Source organism: Aptenodytes patagonicus, chromosome 1 (assembly GCF_965638725.1).
Source record: "Aptenodytes patagonicus chromosome 1, bAptPat1.pri.cur, whole genome shotgun sequence".
Taxonomy (NCBI): domain Eukaryota; kingdom Metazoa; phylum Chordata; class Aves; order Sphenisciformes; family Spheniscidae; genus Aptenodytes; species Aptenodytes patagonicus.
The window spans coordinates 80,695,320-80,711,268 of NC_134949.1; the positions used below are offsets into that span (position 1 = coordinate 80,695,320).

Consider the following 15,949-nt stretch of genomic DNA (forward strand, 5'->3'; position numbering starts at 1 on the left):
TTCTAGCGGCAGCTGCAGGCTTTCAAAGAAGCGTATGCATTGTATCGGGAAGAGCCCGCTCCTGTAGTGATGGAGAGGAACGTACCATCCAGTCCTGCGGGACAGCAGTAGGTAAAGATACGTCTGACTTTGGTTTCCCCGCTCCAAAATAGGCTGCTGCTTCACTGGGCGAAGGTAAAATCCCTCTAACGCGTTTTTGCAAGTTTGCCATGTTAGATAAGAGCGTGACTTTGATGTCTTGATGTAGTTGCAAAGTGAAACAAACCGGGGCAAAGACAGGGGTTTCAGCTACAGCGGGGGGGTGAGGGGGGGATGGGGGGGGAAGATCAGGATATGATAAACACCACTGAAAAATGGCAGGAGAATAATGTTTACTTTTGAATATGTGGCCTGATGCCAGGTTGGCGCTGGTTTTTAGGTTAGCAGAGGTTGGAGGAAGGGCCAGACTGAGGCGTGGCTAGCTGCTGTCAAGGAAAAAAAAAAAGGGGGCTGTAAATTGCTGTTCTCAGCTTTTTTCCTCTCCTCGCCCCCCCCCCCCCCCCCCCCGCCGCCCTCCCCCGAAAAAAGGCAGTGCTTTCTCTTAAGGCTATTAAAAATTATGCAGAATTTTAACCATCTGCTGTACCGGATACTCTTCGCTCGTGCTGCAAAGCTGTATTCTTGTAAAGGGAAGAAACTGCAAAGCTTTCCAAATAGAGAACTATTTTTTAAGCATTTAAATATTTCAGGAAACAGCGTCTTTAAAGAAAGGTTCTGTTTAATTGTGAATTGAGAAATGGGTATTAACAGTATTGAAACGTTTTTACCCTGTTGAGTTTGGGTTTTTCGCTAAAAGGGACACAGGTGTACTGCTACAGCATAGCATATCACTGCTTTAGAAATGTGTGAGCAGTAGAAGACTCGGGAAATGGACAGTGGTAGAAGCGGATAATTTTTGTAGCCTTGTGATTTTTTTTTTCCCCCCCCCAAGGCTTGCTGTGGAAGTGCGCGAGTTGTAGCTGAATGCAGCAAAGTAGTTTCTTGCACTTGACCAGCTGCGTATGTACATATGGGAGTGAAATTATTTAATGGGAGTGAAATTATTTAGCGAGTAGCATGGAGGCTGGCAAAGGAATCGTGTCACTGATACGGCCTCCTGAACTGTAGTAATATGTCCAGTGCACAAAGGAAGAATATTTCTAAATAATAATAGATGGGAAGAACGCTTTTGAAGTGGTGAAGCTTAAAGAAGAAAATAGCAGGGATCTTTAATGTAGTATTCTTACTTCTCATAAATTAGATTAACTGTTTGAGTGCCATGAACAGCAAATTAAATATTTCAGATATTCATCAATCAGAATACAACGTTTGTCTGCAGTAAGAGCTAAGAAAATTGGAGATTATTGCCTCATAATTCATCTACGTATTTAAGAACAATTAGTAAGTTATTGGAAAGAAAGATTGTAGTGAAGTATTTGAGGCATGCAGTTCCTTTGAAAATGCAGTTTGGGTTTTCTCTTTTAAGATCTGTCAATATTGGGTTGTTACCTAAAGCCACTGGTTATTATTTGTAACTGGGAGAGTTGTATTTTCTTTAAATGAAACATCTACAATCTACAAATGTATGTTAAGAAAGGCATTTACGTTCTGAAGCCAACGTAGAGGCCCAGTTAAACCTCTTCATTCAATTTTAATTTAAGAAAAAAAAGAAGACTGTATTATAGATGTCTTGTAGACTAAGTAAATTTTCTTATTTTTAAAGCTGAAGATCGGGGCCTGTATTTTGTCACCTGTTGCCTACCACAGAAAGAAAATGGGGGAAAAAACATGTACTGATCATGCAAGCTTTTGCACGGAACTTGCTGTTTGTCATTTCATTACCATTTGGTAAAGAAAATAGCCTCTTTTTTCCCCTCTGCTTTTAGGTGCCACATAAAATTGTACAATATGTTTGCTTCGGATGGTGCCAGAGAAGCATAATGAGGTGTTTAGTCACAGTTTGGATGCGGTATTGGTAGAAAACAGTGCAGGAACTGTGGGCTAGATTTTCAAGGGAATAGTCCTTGTAATCCAAGGCTGCCTAAATCCCAAACTGGTATCCAGGCAATACTGAGACACTAAATTCTCTGTTCGCTTTTTGTTAGGCTGTTATCTGCTGAACATTTTCCTTTTCTTGCAAGGTCTTCAGTATGTCTGGGGATTTTGGTGTTGTGGTTTGTTGTTTTGGTTTGGTTTGGTTTTTTTCTTCTGTTAACCCTTGGATTTCTGTTTGCTCCCCTTCTTGCAGAGCACCTTTGTAAATACGAATACAAACAGTCTGGAGTAAGTGTGCTTTTCTGACATGGAATATGTGGATGGGAGGGCTTTGCAGGGTGACTTATAGACCAGTAAAATACTAATGTGCTAATATTTCCCCCTACTATGTATTTGGATTTAAAAGTCAGTGTTCTGTATCAGAGCGCTCCAATATGGTGAAAGGTATACTTAATCACGTAATATTCTGCAGTTTAGAGAAAAAAGATTTCTGCATGAATAAACATGTCTACAAATACTATAGTATTGATATTATTCTGCAGGTTAATTGTATTTTACTGTACGTGCAAAATAGTGTACTTTATCTAACCCTGCATTACGCAGGCTTTGCGATTTCAAAATTGTATATTGGAAACCTACTAGGATGTAGGACTACATGAAACTGAACACCCCTACTAATAGTGAAAGTGTATCATTTGTTTTTAAGAGCGTTTTTCTGTGGGTATGCAATTGTACATGAATAAATATGTAGTAGGTGCTGGGATTACAAAATTATTTTGGATTTGGCATTATTTAATATACTACCTGTAATATATGTTGTCATCCCCGAACACACATCTCAATATAACCTTAATGTTTTTATTTTAATACCAATTTGCTCTTTCAGCAAACATAATAGCATGAAGCTATGGATTCAGGTTACATATTTAGTTCTAAATTTAAATAAACAAGCAGCTTATTTTAATATTAATTTCACAGTCCTAATGACAGCTGAACAATAATAGCTTTGTGCAGTCGTTTGCAAAAAATTGAGCTCAAGTTGCTGAACCCTAAGCACTGTATTTTTGCTTTGTTGTTGAATGCTGGAGCTGGTTATTTGAAAATAAGTGTCTGTGTTTTGAGGTACTGGAAAAAGTTGTTTTTATCACTTTGTATTCATAGTCAATATTCCCTGGTTAAATAGAATATGAAATGTAGTATAATTACAGTGTCATTTAAATAATTAATTAAAGCCAGCAGATGAGACAATATGCAAAACAGTTTATAGCAACAATCAATTTCCTTATAGTTCTATGTACTGCCGAATTATTGATAAAATAAATTGTATGAAATACATTAAGGACATGTTGGGTGATACTCGCTATGCAGTATCGTTATTAACTGTGCTAAAGATACTGTGATCCAAATCATTTGATAGTCTGGGTGAGGTTATGAGTGATACATAAGCTGGGAAAGTTTTACTCAAATACTTTTTTTTTTTTTTTTTTAAATAAAGTCAGACTTAAAGAGATCTGCCTGAGTTTCAAATCCATAGAACCCCACGGACTGAAGAGAGAACCTCTGGAACATCTTTCTAAGCTTGTCTTGTGTTGGCATCTATTACTATTACAACATACATAGGCTTGTCTGAAGATACTCTGAAGAGCCTCTGATTTGTGAATTATTCCAGTACCACTGGAAAACGTGTTATATTAAATTCTAAAAAGAGATAGAGGGCTTGATTCTGCTGTCAATATAGGAAACATCATTAAAAAGTGTTCTGTGATTTGAATAGAGAGCCAAATCAGGCCTACCAAATTTGTTTGAAATGAAAGAGAAAATACAAATATATGTGTGCAAATATATTTATTTGTTTCTAACTGCCTAATTAAATCAGCAATGTGCTATCTGGTGTCCATTAAAAATGTTTGGGTTTGTTGTTTTTTTTTTTCAGGGCCTGGCTCGGAAAGTATTTCACCGTCAGTGGAAAAAAATGAGGAAGAAGAGGGTGTGGCTGCTGCTTAGAGGATCTGGCCCTGCAAATGGGCACTAGCTTGTGGAGATGCGGTCCTTCATCATGAGAAAATGAAGATTTCTTTTAGGTAAAACAAAAATATTTATTTTTTAATCAGAAATCAAGTAGGCATGCAATCCTATTATTTCTTAATGCATATTTCTGAAGGATGGTCAGTTGTCCTCACTTGAGTTCGGTGGCTTTATTTGCATCTTGTTTTGCCCCAGATTTCTCAACTCTTTCGCTAATGATGACAAAACCCACAAAAACTACTTCCAACTTTATAGAGTAATAAGGAAAGTGGCTTGATGTTTTGTTTGTTCTGAATGTCCAACAAGGGACTGATCCTGTAGACTGTAGATCTGTACCCACTTCTTAGTTTTTATTTCCATGCAGTATGCTGCAGCATTAGCCCCTGAACTGGCATATATACACACAGATATTCTCATCTATAGTTCTTTGTATTATGACGGTAATTACAGGATCACAAAAGGTTGGAATGAGATTTTGAGAATATTTTCAGGTAAAAATTCTTGTGGGGTGGGATTTTGACAGTATATCTAGTAAAACTATATATATATTTTTTTTAAGACATAGTCCACACTTGTTACAAGGGCTATTTGTTAATAGTGTTTATTTACAATCTTAATTCTGAATAATTGATTTTAAAGCTATTTTTTTTCCTCTGCTGCTGCAAATGTTGCTGCTGCAACTATTTTGAAAATGTGTGACTTTTACTGATACCGTGAGTGAAGATGGAACTGAAGAAACTTTTTCAGTAGTATAACCACTCACAGGTGTGGTTACAGAATCTGCTCCCTCATCTCCTGTCTTGTCTTTGAGCTCATCATCTCTGAATTACGCATCCTTGTTTTCCTTTGAAGAGCAGCAGTGTGTGGGTTGTGGTGAGGTATTATCACAGTTTGGGTGAATTGTTAGCCACAAGACTGAAGGCTAAGTGTAGCAAACCACCATATGAGTGGCAATATCCCAGCATCTGACACACATCTTGGAATCTCTTATAATTATTAAATGGTTTTTGCGAATAATGATGTGTGGATGGGGAAAAAGATAATAAAATAAACAAGGAAACACATTTGTATAGTAAAACAAAATCTTATAATTTAGGTTCTTGCTAATTATTTGCGGGGAGGGGAAGGGCAGGTGGCAAAGTAAACATACATGTTTTTAAGTATTTTTGTGAAGTTTGAGCGATGCATTGATAGCATTGTATCAGGCACAGTAACTAGCTTAGAGGTTGAATGATTTCGCTTTAGTTGAAGTGAACCTGTCTATTTTTTTGCCATTGTTTTGGCCATAGGAAACATTTAAAAGTAGGAATTACTGCATTGGAGCAGATCCACAGTCTAATTAATGCTAAGTCTACCCTGACAGTTCTTACAAAGGGTTGATTGGTAAGAGAACGGAGGGTGAAGATGACCAATACTGATCCTTTTGGAATACCCTGTCCTTGTCAGAAAGTGGGCCAGCCAGATCCCTTGGCCAATGCCTTTATCATGGCTGTGTGCAAAGGTCTTTACGGTCTTTCCAGCAAACAAGCCCATTGAACGCTATATTTTTGTAGGCTATGAATAGAACCGTATTCTTTCAGAATCCCACTGATGTCCCTTAATGATGGACTGTGGCGCTGATTTTCACATGCTCAGCCTGCACTCTAACGTATTCCCATGGTTTGAATTTACTGCTTATTTAATTTAACTGAATAATCTCCCATTCAAGACTGGAAGTAGGCGAGAAAGTCAGACTACAGTTCCTGACTTTCAAAGTATGTATCTCTGTTGTGTTTCCTGTTGCTCATGTGTTCGCTAACATAAATAGTTTAATCACTTTATGTCTTCGTATATGGCAGTCTTTCTGTAAGTCAAATCATTTTAGTCACCTGCCCTTGCAATCCTGTTACTTCTGTACTTTTAATGAGGTAAGGTAAAAAGAACTGTAGGTAGCATTCTCCATGAAGGTATTTCCCTGGCAGGTATATATTAGAAGGGTAATGTTTTCAATACAGTATTCTGTGCTTTTTTGCATGCATCATAAAACTGGGCTTATTTGACATTGTTGCATATACATGAAAACTTTTGTCTACTTGTTCTGATGACACCCAGGTCTTTTCCCTTTGCCGAGAACGTTGCAATATGATTTCCTTTGCAATTATTAAAAAAAAAAATTATCATGTTTCACATTCACTCAACTTTGTTAAACCCTTCGGTAACCCAAATACACTCCCCTCACTTGTCAGTTTTGCCACTCTGTTTTACAGCTGATCTTTCCAGACCACTAGCTGAAGTTAAAAGCTGATACCAGCATGGCCTCTGCATGCAACAACTATTAACCTTTTTGTTCTCAAAATGTCTTTTTATTCCTACATTTTACTTTTGGCTGCTTAGCTCATTTTTAATCATGACTCCAACTTTCAGTCATGATTACTCTGTTTTCTTTATGGTCTTTATGAGTCACATTATCAAAGCCCTTTTGAAAGGCCAAATAAATAATAATTTCTTCTGCGGATGCACTCCAAGTTAAAAAAGACATATTTTTCATTATGTTAGCAATGTTGTTTTTCTCTCCATTATGTAATCTCTGCTTAGGCATTAAAGTTACAATCTTTTAAAGTAGCCTTCCAGACGGTTTACTAAATGCTAGAATTCATTGGCATGTAATCTGGATCATCATTTGTGGCTATCTTTAAGGAGTGCTACCCTTTCATTCCTGATAGGAGAGTGCATATTTTTGTTGGAAACCCAGCCTCCAACCTTGAGCTGCTTCAGAACTCCTGCATGTGTATCTAGTTCTCAGAATGGCTTGCCTTTTAATTTATCCACGTATTTTAGCACTTTCTGTTTTGGTATCTGCTGCTCTTTCACCCTTTACTTGCGGGAGAATTGATTAACGGGATTTGCTGTTTAGAGGGACCAGAGGAGACAATTTGATCGCTTGAATATCATAGATTTTTCCACCTGTATTAAGCCTGATAACTTCTTTTTAAGCTAAAAGGTACCTCTGGGTCTGTCTGGCTTTCTGGGCATCAGGAGATAAAGAGGTGTATCCAGGAATATGAGGTAGGGTCAATATTGCTCCACCCCCCCAAAAAAAATGGACTATGCAAGAATTTTGTGTCACAAAGTCATGTTTCCTCTGTGTTCCTGTTCAAGAGAAGGGACATCTTATTTCATAACTTTATAGAGTGTGGTTTTTACTTCCGTTCTTGGAGGGAGAGTGCTGTTGGCTGGTGTGAATGTGAAAGAGAACTGGAAAATGAAAGACTAGGAGGTACAATCCTGAGTTTCCCCTGGAAGAAGTAGTGGGTATACAGCCTTTTTTTTTTTTTTTTTTTTAATACCGCAGATCAGGAACCCACTTAACAAGAAATGCTAATATAGTCATACAGGGTGAGAAAGGGTGAGTTTACTCTTTTGCATGACTATCTCAAGGTCATAATCAGCCATTATCTTTTCTGCAGTGTTTTTCCTCCTCTTTATTCACTCCCTTTGTTTCCCAGTACTATTTCAGACTTGCCAGACAATTGTTGTGCAGTCTTCGTGCTTCTAATATGTGTCAATAAATTGTCCTTATGTCTTTGGTTCAGTCCTTATGCTCCTAATCTCCATTTTTAAATATTACTTTCTAAGTATATTCTTTGTTCTAGTTGTTTCAGTTCAGTGCTTTTGTTTTTCGGAAAAGGTACCTCTTTGCCTCAGCCTATTACAAAGCTTTTCTCAGTACTCAGATTGCCCTTGTCCACCTACTTCTGTGTCTAGAGATTTTGTTACCCTTTTTTTTTTTCTGATGGATATGCTATGCCTGCATAATCTTTCATGCATAAAAACAGAGTGTTCCCATTGAAGTCAATGGGAAGATCTGATAAACATACAATGTGAAAATATGGTACTGTATTTCCAGGTAGCCTATTTTAAATACCTGCTGTACATTTTTGTTTTTCCCTAGGTGCTTGTTTTGCTCTGGACACCGGCTTTTCTAACTTTGTTGTCTGTCAAGGCTTTCTGACTCCACTGTTCTTTCTTTGACTCTTGGTATATAATAAAAAGCCCGATACTTTTATATTTGATTTTGGGGAACAGCAATCACTGGAAACAGTGTTATTAGATTTGATTGTTCCAGGCACAGAAGTGGACAGGTGAGAAAACATAGAACAGAGTTATACTGAGTGCCAGTCTTTTACCCACCTGCAGTGGGAATACCACCCATCATGGTGCAAACACATGGTTTGGAAGTTTCTTCTTTACGCTTGGCCATGTTGGAATCTGTTGTGAGCCATCTGGGCTAAACCCTGTGCTCCCCAGTGGGGCGTGTATGCTAAGAAGGCTTTCTCCTTTTGGTTTTCCTGATGACAGTTAAGTTTCCCTCTCTTCCAACTGGGGTGAGGAAGGATCAGAAACCACAGGAGCAAGGAACAGCAGTGGTGGATGAGGAAGGAAGTGATTCTTTTCACAAACAGAGAGAACATAATGAGGCAAATGTAATGTTACTTTTATTGGATTCTTGATTTCATTTATCTGTTCGGATCCTTTTAAAAACATTTGAAATGCATGGGTTCCTGCCATGAAGAAGCCTGCAAACAGGGAAAGTGACTTCTCAAATGTCCTGAAAAGGAGTGCAAAGAATCTTTCCTTCCTCATCCTGCCTGATGCTTGAGGATGCAGGGCTAGCAGAAGAGACGGGAAGGGGCAGAGCGTACCAGTGTGCATGCAGGCTGGGTATAATGAGACCCCAGCTTGCCACACTTTATGCATTAATTCATGTTGCGAGAGACTAGAAAGCTGCATGTGTTGTTGTGGATTCAAAAATAGCTATTTTGCACAAAGTATGTGAGAATTGAAGGACACCCTCTCCCCCCTCCCCCCATACAATCCATGCAGCTAACTCCTGTACTGCGCTGCTCTAGGACCTTGTTTTTTGGAATCTGGCACTCCTGGTCCTCCTTTCAAAGTTGCTGGCGTGATGGGTGATCTAGTGCTGATTTCAACTGCATTTAGCCCCTGTGGGGTTTGTTTGTGGTGCTGAGCTCCCTGTGCCAAAGACTTTGATCAGCTTGGACCCCCTGCCTGGCCTTATTCCTGTTACTTTCGTCTGGAACCTCTAGCGATGTTCAGCTCCATCAGAAGTGCTTCTGCCTGAGGGTAGAGAGGGGGAAATATCTTAGTCTAGACCACTCCCTTCCACATGCTCTTTTTCTCCCATCCTGGCTGAGTAACTGATGGTAACATCTGCATCCCATTGAGCAGTATCACCACAGATGAGGAAACCAAGGCACAAAGCAAAAGTTGGGATCATCCAGCAGGCCAGTGGATTAGAGGCGAGAATGGAAAGCAGACAATCCAGCATGCTGTCTAATTGGCCACATTGCCTCCCGTATGTTACCAATGCAGCATTAATTTAGCCGTTTCAAGAGATGTTTCTGTTTAATGTATTCCACATTAATAATAATGTTCTAAGATATTATAAGAAAGTTGATAACGGAAAGCTTAACAGCCAAAAGAAGTGCTTATTTAGCCTGATTAAGCCTAGCTATCAGCATACGTGAATTCTCATAGGCAGCAAATTTTCACTTTATTTTCCTTGGTTTCTTTTTTGCAAGTGAACCATCCTGGAGTTAGCAATTGTCTAGAGCAACAGGCAACTTTTCTGCCTATCCACATACTACAGGATATTTTAAGATTCACATTTATAATAGCTACACAAGATTACACTTTTTAATAACCATTTTAAGACCCAAACAATTTTATAAATCAACTCAGAACTTTTCAAAAGGAGTTATAAAAGAAAAAAAAATTGTATTGAGGTGATAGTTGTCACTAAAAATATTTTTATGACTTTAAAAATAACTTCAAAACAGCTGGCTAGCTGTGCAGAAATTAACCTGGTTTTGGAAGGAAGACCACATGAAGTTTGTACGGACTTTTGCTCTGGAAATAATGTGCCGTTGAGCCTTGGCAGCTTAAGGTGTCTCTGTTTTGAAGGAGGTGTGGGGGGGGAAGTCAAATGATTTAGTGACTGAAGAGAGTTGCCACTTGCGTGAGCTCCGTCCCTAGGGATATGACCTTTTTAATCCTCTTTAGTTAATGTATTGGTGATCTTTACTTAGGCAGAGTAAACAGTGCTGTTCTGAACAAAGGGGAGGTCATGCTTCCTGCATTACACTCTGACCCCAGGGTCGCGGCCTTTGTTCACTTCTCAATGGGAATTGCTCTCAGAGGGCCACCACAAAATGGAGAACTAATTTAGGCACGTGCTGGCAGAGAATGGCAGAGTATCAAGTTTGCCTCACCCGAACCTCCGAGTGTGCAGCAGTCACGGCGAGAGTAAAAGTCAAACTCTTTCAAAGAGGACGTATTAGCTCTTTACTTACCAATGGCTGTGGCGCTTAATCCCTTGTTGAACTAAATATATTGCTTGGGTCTGCCCCCCATGCTGCCAGTAATTCAATTTCTCTGTTTTCAGCCTTTAAACTTCCCCCCCACCCCGCACTGGACTGTTGAAATGAAGAAGCATTAGACTAGTGAAAATTAGAGAATTTTTCTCTTAAAAGAAAGAGAAACCGCATGGCAATTGCGGCATTAAACTTGGGGCTCCGAGATCTCAAAATAAGCATTGTTTCTCAGCCTGTAAGGAAATGTGATGCTGTGTCCCAGCAGATTGTATTCATCACCTTTTTCATAACATTTTCTTTGTGTTGCACCAAGTAAATACACACACACATGCATGCACACAGAGCCCTGTGAAATCGAGCATGGTAAGCATGGGGTACTAAGCCAAAGTGAACTAGGCTTAGTGAACTAGGACTTCCTCATATTTATCACTAATTTTATGCAAAAATGCTGATTTTTTTTTTTTTTTTTTTTTGGCTTCAGAAGTAACTGGTGGCAGAATGTGATGCATCTCATTTTTAATTGCTGTGACCAGGGAACATATATAAACATGGAAGCTGAGATAAATTATCGGAAGACGTGTATAGAAAACCATCACCTTTCACTGAAAGATGTTTATTATTTTTCATCTGTATGCTGTTCTTTGCTCAGCAGTAAAATCTGTGAAATACAATGATCGATCATAAAATAATTAAACTGTAAACACATATCTTTAGTCAAAATACTGCTTTTCCACATTTCGTCTATCAAAAAAAAAAAGAAGCCCTTAATTGCTGATGACAGCCAAGTTGTGTAAAACACAGCAGGGTTAAAATGGAGCACAAGGGATGTGTGCGTATTGGGGGAGCTTATAACGTTGCCATCACAAAAATAAGTAATACTACGATAGTAAGCTTCGAGGCTTCTGTGGCTGTCGACATGAATAGGATCAAGGTAAAAATGTGTATGACAGTAAGTTTTAGCTCTCAGACTTGCGTATTTCTGGGTTTACTGGGTTTTGTGGTTTGGTTTTTTTTTTTTTCTTGTTTTATACCACTATAAATCCCTGGGAACACTCTACCGTATTGGTATAATGGAGTGCAGGGTGGGTTTACCTGATGTTACTGCTGGCTTAGGGTACGATCCTGCAGATGCTAGCTCCTGTGGTGTCTGCAGTTGTGTTTCTCTTGACTCCTTTTAGACTGCTCTGGTAAATAAGCAGTAAGCCATCCAATAGATGCTTCTTAGTCTCTGTCTTCTGTACAGTTGTGGGCACCTCTCGTGTTCAGTCCACCCTTGTGGAGTGGGAGGCTTAACCACACTGGAAGTGGCGCAATCCTGCCCAGGGGCTGGGAGGAGTGCGTGGGCAGGAGATCCCCAGCGCCTCCGCCTTGCCCAGAGCATCCTTCTCCCGACACTTTTCCAAGGCGCGGGGCAGGGCTGGACAGAGAGCCTGGGGTAGTGCTGCTGCGTTTGCTACACAGATTTGCCTTCTGTACCAGACTCTTCTCTCTGGAGAAGAGAGTGTGCCGCTTTTTTTAACTGTTGCAGACTTCCAAGCCTCCTTCTTTTTCTCCTTCAGATTATGTGCTGTAATACGGATCTGCCCAATACAGAATACTGTAACTCTCTTTTGTGTAAGACAGCAAAATTTTCTCTCTGTTTCTCTCTTTCTTTCTCCTTCCTCATTTTAATTTTTCTTTGCATTCCAGTAATTTCAAGTAAAATGTTACATCTTTCCCTTAGTTTTCTTTAAGTTGTATTATTTAAACAAACACTTCTAATAATCTAATCTTAGATTTAAAAGCGCATTCTGTAATACAGAAAAATAAGCTCTTTAAACAAAAGAAGTGGCCAAGCAACTGAAACATCATGCCCTTTTAATGAAAAGTTGCATTCAAAGCTGAGCCAAACGTGAACTGCAGAGAGTTAGTACGTGAGCAGCAAGTGATGCAGACTACAGCAATAGTGAAACCAACCATTCTGTGTCCTTTATTTGTTACTCGCAATTCCCAAAGTCCACTAGCTTTAGATTTTAATGGAAGCCAGAGGGGAAAGGTATATTTACTATGCCCATTATCCAATAAAAATAATATTGTCAGGTTAGCATAAATATATTCCTCACTTGTGTTAGTTATAATTAATATGTTTACTAATCAAAATACAAGGTCCGTCCCCTTTCACCATGTATTCTTCAGTACTAGTATTGCTTTTCTGTTATCTGCAGGATTTTAAAGACTAAAGAGAGTGTCAAGGCAATGTCAGTTGCATTTATTGTTGGGGGTTTTTTTGCCTTAAAGCATTGATACAGTTGTGCTTTGTTTGGAGGTAATGAATTGTAGGAGAATTTTAATATGTGGATAACTGCTTAGAGGTAAAAAAAAAAAAAAAATATTCAGTCAATATTCAAATTTTAAAATATTTCTTTTTCCTCAAAAAGATATTGGAACCTTATAATAACTATAGTAAGTGCCTGCTTGAAAGAAAAACTAATTTTTCTGAGTGTGTGTTAAATATTTTAACATGCAATATGGTAATCTATGATATCATAGTAGAAGTGCCTCTTCTGAAAGCTTCTTATTGAGTGGAGCCTTTTGGAGATTTTTTAATTTGAATGTTCCTGACAAACCTCTCAGGATTTTTTTTTTTTCTTTTACTGTTTAAAAAAGAGCTTTATCCCTGGCAAAGTTTGTGTTAATAGAATGGGCAGAGAATAGTCTATTTTACTGCATGAACTTGATTCCTCAGCATTACTATTTCTGGCAATGATTTCTCCAGCTAGTGTACCTGGTAAAGCTTAATGGTGGTTAAGACTTTTCTCATTTCCTAGACAAAGATGTTACTGAAATTAGAAATATGAACTCCTGTATTATTTTTCTAAATTTTCTTTATCAAAATTGTTTCCAAATGTGACCCCTGCAGTGAAAACTGAGTAAGAACCATTCATATTTAACAGCCTCCTCTGTTAAGCAACTGTTGTACACCTGTCTATTCCGCTTTTAATATTAAGCCATTTCTATTGCCCCGTTGATTTCCTTGATCCTTTGGACAATGATTTGCAATATCAGTTTATCTAAGGAGAGAAAAAAGGAAAAATTAAAGAATAGTCTTGTAGAACATGGGTTTGGTCAGGCTTCAGATGTACTATGGAAATTACTGAGTCTATTCTTTACTTTTTGAAGATAAACATTTTTCTAAACACCGGACTGCCAGAGATACATATTTAGGCCCAGTGTAATTCAGCAAAATTCATCTGAAGTAAATGCTTATTTGCCCGACTTGTCTTCTGGTAAAATATCTTCTTCTGCCTCTTTCCATTGAATACTTGAATAAAAAGAAATATGTGAAAGTTTCAAAATGCTACGTGGATACAGATAGCTGCATATCATACACTTATGTGTGTGTGGTTTTTAAATTAATACTAGGGTGAGCAGAAAATACAAGACAGACTTCAGCTGCACCTGTAAAAATAAAAATGCTACCTCTCTGAAACTGCATTGCTGTATTTTTCTGTGGTACAAGGATACCATCCTTATGTTTTCCCCTGGCATTATCTACTTTGGAAAGAAAAATGCATGACAGCCTCAAAATGGCGTTCTCCATTAGGGAAAGGCAAAGACGAAAGCTGGAATAACATAGTCGTTGCAGCACAAAATGGCCTGTTCCAATAGATCTCTAATAAATTTCTAAGACTGATTAAGGTTTTGGCCATTAACTGGCCTGTAAAAGCTGAACAATAATATGGTAAATCTGATATTCCTATAAAAATCTTCCCCTGTACGTACGGGACCTATTTGCTAATATGAGCATGTGTGTAACTACAGTATTAAAGAAAAACTGTGTTTTGCAAGTCCCCACAATGAATCTTAAGTATCTATTTTGCTTTCCCCTCTGTGCTGAAAACTCAGAGCACTGCCAGCTGAGTGCTGGAACAACATTTTGGTCTGTGTGTGCAGTGCTTTATTAGACGAAATCCCTGATTTTATGTCAGTCTCCCTAATTGTTTCAGGTCTAGTACAGGAACGAGGTCTTACATTCAGGCAGTCACGGAGCAGTGAGTTAGTTGTACATGTTCTCTGAATGTAGCGATGAGTTGTTACGATAATGCTGAAGGGATAAAATTACTGCTGATGTAGTGCTGTTACGATCAACTTCTTTTGTATAGTTCTTATGCTATATTTTAGATATATTAACATTTTTTAAATGACACGTTTATTTGTGTAACTAGAAAAAAAAAAAAAAATTAGTCCCGAACCATGTCTTCTATGATTTTGCTGTCATAATTCAAATGTAACCCTTTGTTAGTAATCTTGAGGCTGCATTATTAAGATACCCTGATTTCTATTGAGCAGTATTATGTAAACCAAATATTAATTTACAGTCTTACTCTAATAGTATTCATACTTACTGGGCTGTTGTAACATGAGATCATAAATGCATACATACATATCTATCTCGTGTATAGGTCTACCATATTGCACACATGTATGTGTGTGGGCACGCACATGCAGAAGAGATGAAGTATGTGATTTTGTTAAAACAGTTGTTGTGGGAAGGGGGAATTGTTTAATTTTCTTACAAATAAATGATGGAAGTAATATGGGCTTTAGATGACAACTTTGATTTTGGTATTTGGCTTCAAAAGTTTTTGAAAAACAGATGTATTTCTAATTGAGTCAGGGAGAGTTCTCTATTTTGGACCAAGTCTCACTGTCCTGTTGCCAAGAGGCAAAAAGCCTCGATCTTTTTTTTTTTTTTTTCCCCCTGCACAATTTTCTTATTGAGTTATTTGTTTGCACTAGAAAAAACTGCAGTTTTCTTGAAATTTTTGGTGGACCAAGAAAAATTAATTGCATTACATCTCTGTTGATAACATTTTCTGGGAATATAAATTTAAGAGTTGACCTTTTAACATTTCAATGCTTTTATCATTCATCTAAATCTCCAGTAAAATGCATTTATGCCTGAGGAAAAAAATAGTTAAATTTGAAACTTGAAATTTCCATGGATTAGTCACTGGTATCCCCTGGGAATTTTCAGTATTCTGAAAAGGAAGTGTTTTTTAAACAACTGAAAAACATAGTTCACTGAGTAAGTCTGGAAGCAGCTTTTCACAATTCTACACACACACACCCCCTTTTTTTTTTTTTGTGATGCCAGTGTTATCATTCATATTGTACTTTATTAGCTTAGATAGCATAGTAAAAACTCCATTGAATGTTTTCCTTATAAGAGTGTTTGTATTGGTTTTGTCAGGCTGTAATACACTTCATTAAAATAATCTTTATTAAATTATGGCATACATTTAATCTGCATAGATGCTGATTCATCTCTTAAAAAGCAAAGTGAAAAAATTATAAAAAAAGATTTTTTGCAATAAACTTCTGGTTTGCCGGCAACACCGAAATGACCCTCTCTCTTTAAAAACCATTTTACATGCCACGTAAGGTAAAGGCAATACAATGTAAAGGTCTCTTCTTTCTATAAGAACAGAAACGGTTCCTTTCAAAGCGTGATGCTCTGAGTTGAGGCCTTGCTGCTGCTGCATCTGCTTCGGAGT

General features: G+C 38.0%; 1 long non-coding RNA gene across 2 annotated transcripts in view; it reads left to right on the forward strand.

Moving 5' to 3' along the window:
* LOC143163293 (uncharacterized) overlaps positions 1 to 3,973 on the forward strand; it is a 146,705-nt gene extending 142,732 nt beyond the window's left edge. For both annotated transcript variants that reach the window (XR_012995878.1, XR_012995879.1), the window contains one exon: positions 3,947 to 3,973. This is a non-coding gene — a long non-coding RNA (uncharacterized LOC143163293). The remainder of the gene's footprint in view (positions 1 to 3,946) is intronic.
* Positions 3,974 to 15,949: the final 11,976 nt, after the last annotated feature.